The sequence below is a fragment of the Zingiber officinale genome, chromosome 5B (assembly GCF_018446385.1).
Source record: "Zingiber officinale cultivar Zhangliang chromosome 5B, Zo_v1.1, whole genome shotgun sequence".
Taxonomy (NCBI): Eukaryota; Viridiplantae; Streptophyta; class Magnoliopsida; order Zingiberales; family Zingiberaceae; genus Zingiber; species Zingiber officinale.
In genome coordinates this window covers 1,012,120-1,020,086 of record NC_055995.1, presented here as the reverse complement: position 1 = coordinate 1,020,086, position 7,967 = coordinate 1,012,120, and positions in this window count along the sequence as shown.

The following is a 7,967-nucleotide window of genomic DNA, read 5'->3' as shown; positions in this document are numbered from 1 at the left end:
AAGCGAAGAGAAACGAAAGTGGCAGAGTAATAGTAGCTACAGTAGAATCCAACATACCTCCGTTGAAGCTTGGGTTCCCTTATATAGGGCTCCCGGGAACGTGCATGCACGCTTCTCGAGGCGTGCATGCATCTCAAAGATTTCTCTGATAAGACGTGTCAGAAAAATATCCCTGACACCATACCTCAATAGCCCGAGCATATCCCGACAAGACAGTGGAAGCTTCTATCGTACGATTCTCTGTCTGACCATGCCGCCCACCATGTTGTCTGTCGGTGGCACGAGTCCCTAAGAGGATAGCGGTCGATCCTTATTTTGTTGATTACTGGGCCGAGCGAGATGGCCGCTTGGCTAGCCTTCCTCAGGCTACCTGCCGCTCTACCCTTCGGTTGAGCGGTGTATCAGCTCGCGCCCACATCCACTGTTCGCGCCGAGTGGGATGTCCGCTTGGCCTATGCTCTGCTAGTACATGGGTTTTCTGAGCGTCGGAAGCTCGATTCGGTGGTCAAGCTGTGATACTATCAGGTCAGGTCTTTCGATCGGACAAGTGGGTTGCCCCGAGCGGACAATGGTATGAGGGCGTTGACTGCCTTGACTTTAACCTTCCACGTTGCCATGACCCCCTACGGGGCGGGGCCCCACCTTACCACGGGATCACATGCCTTCCCCTCAAGTCTAGTCGAAGGAGGCTGCAAGTCTAACTGACTGGACAGTTGGGTCTGGAGATCGGTAGGTCGATCGACCGTAATATTAATTAGCTCCGAGTGTCCGCCGGCCCGAGGGCTGACCCTTAAGGTTGATCGGTGCTTCATGTGTTCGCACTTGGGAGAATTCTTCATCCGCACCCCTAAGCCGAGAGCAGTCAAAGTTGGCGTCATCCGAATCTCCTCGAAATTCATGCAAATCACCTCATTAAAGTCAAGCACGTACCCATGCCTGATAATGACGCCCCTTAAATGCCGCCCTGTGGGAGCATGCCACGTGTCACCGTCGCAGTCACCGCACGTCTGAGGCGACAGCTGCTGATATTACGCTTGGCGATTTGAAATCAACAGTCGAATTTGTGCTTCAGTTGTCGAGACCTAGATCCGACGGCTCCGGTCAACCGAGTCCTATCTTTATAAAGTTGCAGCATCGCCTCCTTTTTTCACCTTGCGTCTTCTTCCCCGAGAGTTGCCGGCGACCCTGTGACCAGCGCTCCGGCGACTCCCCGTATTCTCCCGCGGTGACTCCTCCTTTCTGTAAGCCTCCTCGAACTCCCATCATTAGTCTTTCGTAGTCTCGCCCTTCTTGTCCCACACCTCAGTCCGGTGTCTGCTATGTTTTTCCGTCCCAGTTCCTTTTTCCTCGACCTCTTTGTCCTCTATTTTCCGGTAATGGCCAATTCGTCGCCGGCGAACCCTGCTCCCGAACTCTGGTATACCACAATGGAGACTAGGTTCGATGCGGGTGACGCTGCGGGCCTCATAAATGCCTTTGACATTCCCTCCGACCACGAGATAATTCTGGCCTCTCCATCCGATCGGTCGAACAACCCGTCGAACGGCATAATCTAGCTGTTAAGAGACCAGTTTGTGGTTGGCCTCCGGTTTCCCATCCACCCGTTTATACTCGAAGTTTGCAACTGCTTCCATGTCCCCCTCCCACAGCTCGTCCCTAACTCCTTGTGCCTTCTATGCGGTGTTGTTGTGTTGTTTCGGCTGCACGGAATCCCACTAACTCCTCGAGTCTTCCATTATTTTTATTATCTCAAGCAGTCCGAGTTGGGGACCTATCTCTTTCAGTCTCAGATCGGTCTGGTATTCTTTGATAAGATGTCCACTTCAAATAAACACTGGAAGGAGTACTTCTTTTTCCTGAGACTCCCCGAGCGGCCCAGCTTTCGGACCCAATGGCAGGTCGGACTACCACCTGAACCGGACTTGAATAAGTACAAGAGTCGATCGGATTATCTCCATGTGGCGAACATGCTGGCCGGCCAGAAGTACGACATTCATAAGCTACTGTTGGAGGGTGTTCTGTACATCTTTGGGCTCAGCCCGATCCGCACGAGGCTCCCGAGCAGCTTAGGTATGGAATTCCTCAGCTCTTTTCCTTTTTGTCTAATTGATTTCCTTTTTTCTTTTGCAGCTGACATCATGATACGGGCGCGAGCTGCCAGTATGATGAAGCTTAAGGACACCAATTTCGAGGCAGTCGCCGTGAAGGAAATGGCCAGCCTTGGCCTGATGTCGGTCGACTCGCACGAAGGTACACTTAAGAGCGAGGGCACACCAGTTGTAGACGAAGGCGTTGTCGATCGGACAACCTGCCCAGAAGGGGCGAGTGACCTACCTCCTGATGGACCGCCCGCCACTCGGACCAAAAGCTTGGATTCTGAGGGTGATAGCCTTCCGCTCAATAGGCGTAAGCGACGCCGAACATCCACACCATCCCGTTCAGCCACTTCAGCTGTGCGGGTCCCAGAGCAGGGGGCACCTCATCTACCGTGGCCGTCCGTGAAACGGTAGAGGTCATTTCCTCCGATCGGACCCCATCACTTTCCGATCTACCGCCCGAGCCCATTGCGGCAGAGCTGATCGCGTCCTTGCCTCCTCGTCGGAAGATTTTGCGATCTGGCATCCTCCCGACTTCAACCGGTCAGTCCTCTAGTCTTGCGGCGTCTGTTCAATCAGCCCCGAGCGATCGTCGATCCGTGACGACCATTCTTCACCTCCCAATGGAGCAGTTCTTGGCGGTCGGCGATCAACCGCTAACTCCAGAACATCAGATACTCATCCACAGGTCGCTCGCCAAGGTTTGGGAGGAGGCCCGAGCACGTGTCGCAACCATGCCTCCAGGGCTGTTCGCCAACAACCACCTGCAAATGTCCACCGGGGTATGTATACAATGATCAATTCATGGTTTTACCTCCGTTCGGCATTAACATTCTTCAGTTCGGCGGCAGTACTGGGTGGAGAGCGTGGCGATGTGCTGGCGCCTGACGCTTGTAGAGGATGAGCACAAGAAGCTCAAGATTTCTGGTGGAACATCCTCATCCCAGAGGCCCTCAATTGCTGAACTACAAGCCGACCTGGCCAAGACCAATAAACTTCTGGAAGTTGAGCGGAAGACATCTGTCGATTGGGCAACTATGCTGAGCCGACTCGAGACACAGGTGAAGTCCTACGACCAAAAGATTGAGTTGGCCGGAAGGAAGAACCGAGCCATAGCTGACCTAGAGCTGAAGAATCAAGAGGCTCGGAATCTGGCCCAGAAGCTCAAGAATCTCGAGGACTGTATGGTCACCGAACGGGATAACCGCTTGGCTGAGGTGGCTTCTCTTAGGGGGCATCTGAAATCCCCTGAAGAAGCTTTAGACGCTCGACTGAAATGGCTCCCAATCGTAAAAATTCTATCAGCGTCGTTCTCCAATCATTCGGGAAGGTTAGTCCTTCCATCCGATCGATGCGAACCACTAGAGATACCTGCTCGATCGGTCATGCGATGACGATCGGCGAGAGCGAGCTGGCCAATTCATCTGCAACTTGGTTTTTCGCTCGAGGGATCTTTTGTATGATGACCTCCCGAAAATCAACCCTCAGCTTTTCGAAGGCTTCTGCATAGAGCTTGAGCCGCGCGTTACTTATCTTGAACGACTCGGTCAGCTGCTGAGTGACTAGTTGTGAATTCGAATAAATTAGGACTTTGAGGGCTCCGACGTGCCGAGTGGCCTGTAGCCTGGCTATAAGCATTTCGTACTCAGCTTCGTTGTTGGTAGCCCGATAATTCAATCGAACGGACAGCTGCATCCGCTCTTCCAGGGGGGAGATTGGCAGTATGCCAATCCCGCTTCTCTGCCGAGTGGGTGGCACATCCACATATATCTTCTAGACAACCTCTGGTTCAGGATTTTGTACTTCCGTGATAAAATTCACCAAGGACTGCGCTTTGATGGTCGTTCAGGGTTGATACTGAATGTCGAACTCGCTGGGCTCCGTTGTCCATTTGATCAACCATCCGAAAGCCTCAGGATTGAAGAGGACCCTCCCCAGGGGGTTGTTGATCATAACAATGATTGAGTGTGCGAGGAAGTAAGGCCGGAGACTCCGAGCAGCGAGTACAAACGCGTAAGCCAACTTCTCAAGACTGGTGTAGCGAGACTGAGCATCCTTCAATATATGGCTAAGAAAATACACCGGCTGCTCATCGTCGTTCTATTTGACTAGTGTCGAGCCGACCGCATGCTCAGTTGAAGACAGATAAATTCGAAGCGGCTCGCCGGTAATGGATTTAGCAAGTATAGGCAACAAGTTGAGGTATGCTTTAAGTTCCTCGAACACCCGGTCACACTCCTCGTCCCACTGAAACTTGGTAGCTCGGCGTAGGATCTTAAAGAAGGGCAGGCTCCTATCGGACGACTTAGAAATGAACCATGACAGGGCGGTTATCCGACTGGTGAGCCTCTGTGCTTCCTACAAATTTCTTGGTGGTGGCATATCTTACAGGGCCTTTACTTTGTCGGGGTTCGCCTCAATGCTGCGCTCGGTGACGATGTAGCGTAGGAAACACCCACTTCTTACGCTAAACAGACACTTATTGGGATTCAGCTTGATTTTGTATGTCCTAAGTGTTTGGCATGTCTCATTGATATTTGCACAGAGGTCAGCAGCTCGGAGGGACTTGATCAATATGTCGTCGACATATACCTCCATGTTACATCCGATCTGCCCTCGGAATACTTTATTCATCAGCCTTTAGTAGATGGCTTCCACGTTCTTCAGTCCGAACGGCAAAACGTTATAGCAGTAGGTTCCGTCGGCCATGATAAAGCTGACCTTCTCGAGCGAGCAACACTTGATGGTACCCTTGGTATGCATCCAGCATTCATATCAGCTCACATTCGGCAGTGGAGTCTACCATCTGATCGATCCTGGGTAGAAGTCTTTTGGGCACGCCTTGTTGAGGTTCCGAAAGTCGATGCAGACTCGCGACTTATTGTCAGGCTTAGAGACCATCACAATGTTTGCAAGCCAGCTCGGGAACTGAACCTCCCGTATGCGACCGACCTCCAGGAGCTTCTCGATTTTCGTCCGGATGATGAGGTTTTGTTCGGTGCTGAAATCTCTCTTTCTATGCTTCACCGGTCGAGCGTCCAGTCGGACATGGAGTGCGTGCTACGCAACACTTGGAGAGATCCCCGAAAGCTCGTGTGTCGACTATGCGAAGACATCATGGTTCTACTGGAGACACGCGATCAGCTCGACTTTCTGCTCGGCCTCCAGATCGACAACTATGAAGGTAGTAGCTTCCACTCGGCTCGAGTGGATCTGCACCTCTTCCTTCTCTTCATACACCAAAGTAGAGGGCCAACTCTTAGAGCAACGGGCAGGCGTAGGTCGCCAACTGCGAAATTCTTCTAATCCTGCGTGCTCGGCTCGACCACGTTGGGGGGAGTTGGGTAGATGAACTACCCAACGTGCTATGGGCGGTCCACACGACTCCCAAAGAAGGGACCGGGGCGACTCCTTTCCACCTGGTGTATGGCGACGAAGCGATCGTCCCCATCGAGATCGGTGTTGAATTCGATCGGATACAACATTATAGTGAGGACAACGTTGATCAGAGGCTTCTAAAGCTAAACTTAGTGGACGAAGCTCGCGCAAAAGCCGTCGGCCGGCTGATGGTATACCGATAGAGGATGAAGCAAAGCTACAATCGGAGGGTGATCCCAAGATCGTTCCAGATCGACGACCTAGTATGGAAGAAAGTAAAGTCGGTCAGCGACGTCACCAAGCTGGAGGCCCCGTGGGTCGGACCCTTCAAGGTCGTGGAGAAGCTCCGGTCAAGCGCCTACTACTTGGAGGATGAGGACGGACGACGACTAGATCGACCGTGGAGCGCAAACCATCTGCAACCTTACCGAGCCCGGTGAGAGGTGTGTCTTGTAATAGTTAATGTCTTTGCATCCCTGTACTTTTTGCATACAAGGCAAAAGTAAAAAAATAAAGGGTTTCAAAGCTCTGTGCCGAGCGGCATGGAAGATCGTTGAGCGGCGACATTAAACGCGTGTCTCCATCGACGGTCGAGCAATGACCTTAAACCCATGACTTCATCGAATCATCGAGCAGCGACGTTAAACATGTGTCTCCATCGATGATCGAGCGACGACTTTAAACCTATGACTTCGTCGAATCGTCGAGCGGCGATGTTAAACGCGTGTCTCCATCAATAGTCGAGCGGAGACCTTAAGCCCATAACTTCGTTGAATAGTCGAGCGGCGACGTTAAACGCGTGTCTCCATCAACGGTCGAGTGGCAATCTGATAACCATGATTTTGGCTATATTATCTTGATTCATAATGCATGTTTTTAATGATATTTTCATAGCCTAATCTCACATTTTACATTGTATTTCATAATTACATTTGATTTTGGACTTAATTACAAATTAACATATTTTCATGGTATTTGATGCTAATATTTGTTTATTATTTTGTAGGCATCAAAAGGGTCATGGACCCGATCAGATCAAGCCACATTTGAGCTCAAATCTAGGGCTAAACGAGGCGATCAAGCTTTGGATCGATTTGGACCGTCCATTGAAGATTGGAGAGATTTGAGCCATCCGTCAAGCATCTGGTCCATCCGACCTAATGAGGAGTAGATATGGACCGTAGATGAAGATCAGTACTGTTGGATCGGATTTTAGGCTATTTTCCACCGTTGATCAAGCTCCGATGATTCTCAGTCATCCGATCATATTAGGGAGAGATTTAAATCTGTTGAGAAGCTACAGTGTTGCTCGGGCTCGGCTTCGCGATTTCCTCCGCTGTAGCTTCTTCTTCTTCGCGCAACGACCGATGCTCCCGTTCACCAAAACCAGATCTAAGAGTGAGTTTTCTTCATCGGCGGCAATCCCCGAGCTCCGACGATCATCATCCGCGGGCACAGAAACAGCAGAGGGCGTTCCCCAGTCCGCGAGTTGATTTCTGTCCATTTCGCAATCCAGATTTAGGGGAGTTCTCACCGGAGCTCGAGGGTGTTCTCAAAGGCTCCGATCACACTCTCGTTTCTCCATTCCATTAGCGAGTCCGGAATCAATCTGATCAATCGATTGGCGTGCGCAATTCCAGAAATCGACACTGTTTCTTCGCGCGATGTGGACTCCAGTCGGGTGTGAGCTAGAAGGGCGTTCTCTAAGGCTATGATCATCCGGATAGATTATTTGATAGCTCAAGATTCAAAGCCAATAGCCGAAGGATGTTCTGAACGACAATTCTGTAGTGACAGCAGGGAGAAGAAGGTTTGCGGGAAGGATATGTGGTTTGTGGAACGTTTAGGGTTTTAGTTTTCTTCATTATTTGTCTTTGAATTGTGTTCTTCATCTGGCTCAGATCCGAAGATTTGATTTCTTTTCCTTACAATTTTTGCTTTGTTTCAGAATTATGCAATTCTTGTTTCTATTTTCTTACTTGCTATCCGATTCTTTTAATTTCTGCAATTCCAATTTAGTTTAGGTTTGTAATGGTTTAGCAATCTGTTCTTGAGCTTTAACTAGTCCAGCATACACTAGTTGGAGTCAATGTGCATTGTCGAAATTGAATAAGATCTGAAATTTGATAACTACATTTATAAGTTTAATTTGTATTTGTTCATTGTAAGATTGAGCCTAGTTTCAATTCATGAATTTAGGAAATACTTGTTTGATTCATTGGATGTTGAGGTGGTTGTTAATGAGCTTGATTGGTGAATGAATCACTTAAACTCTTCATTGTTTACCTTTGTAGTATGCGGTTGATTGTTAGTGATAAGTGAAGACTTGTGCTTGAGTGTTTAATTTGATTATGATGGTGAATGGATTATTAATTTCGGATTGTAATTGTATTGAGTTCTTGATTCAAATTGCTTCTGAGAAGGTGAGTGTAGAATGCTTGGAATACTTTGTTAATGTGACTTTAAATAGAAGGTATATTAATTGATTCATTT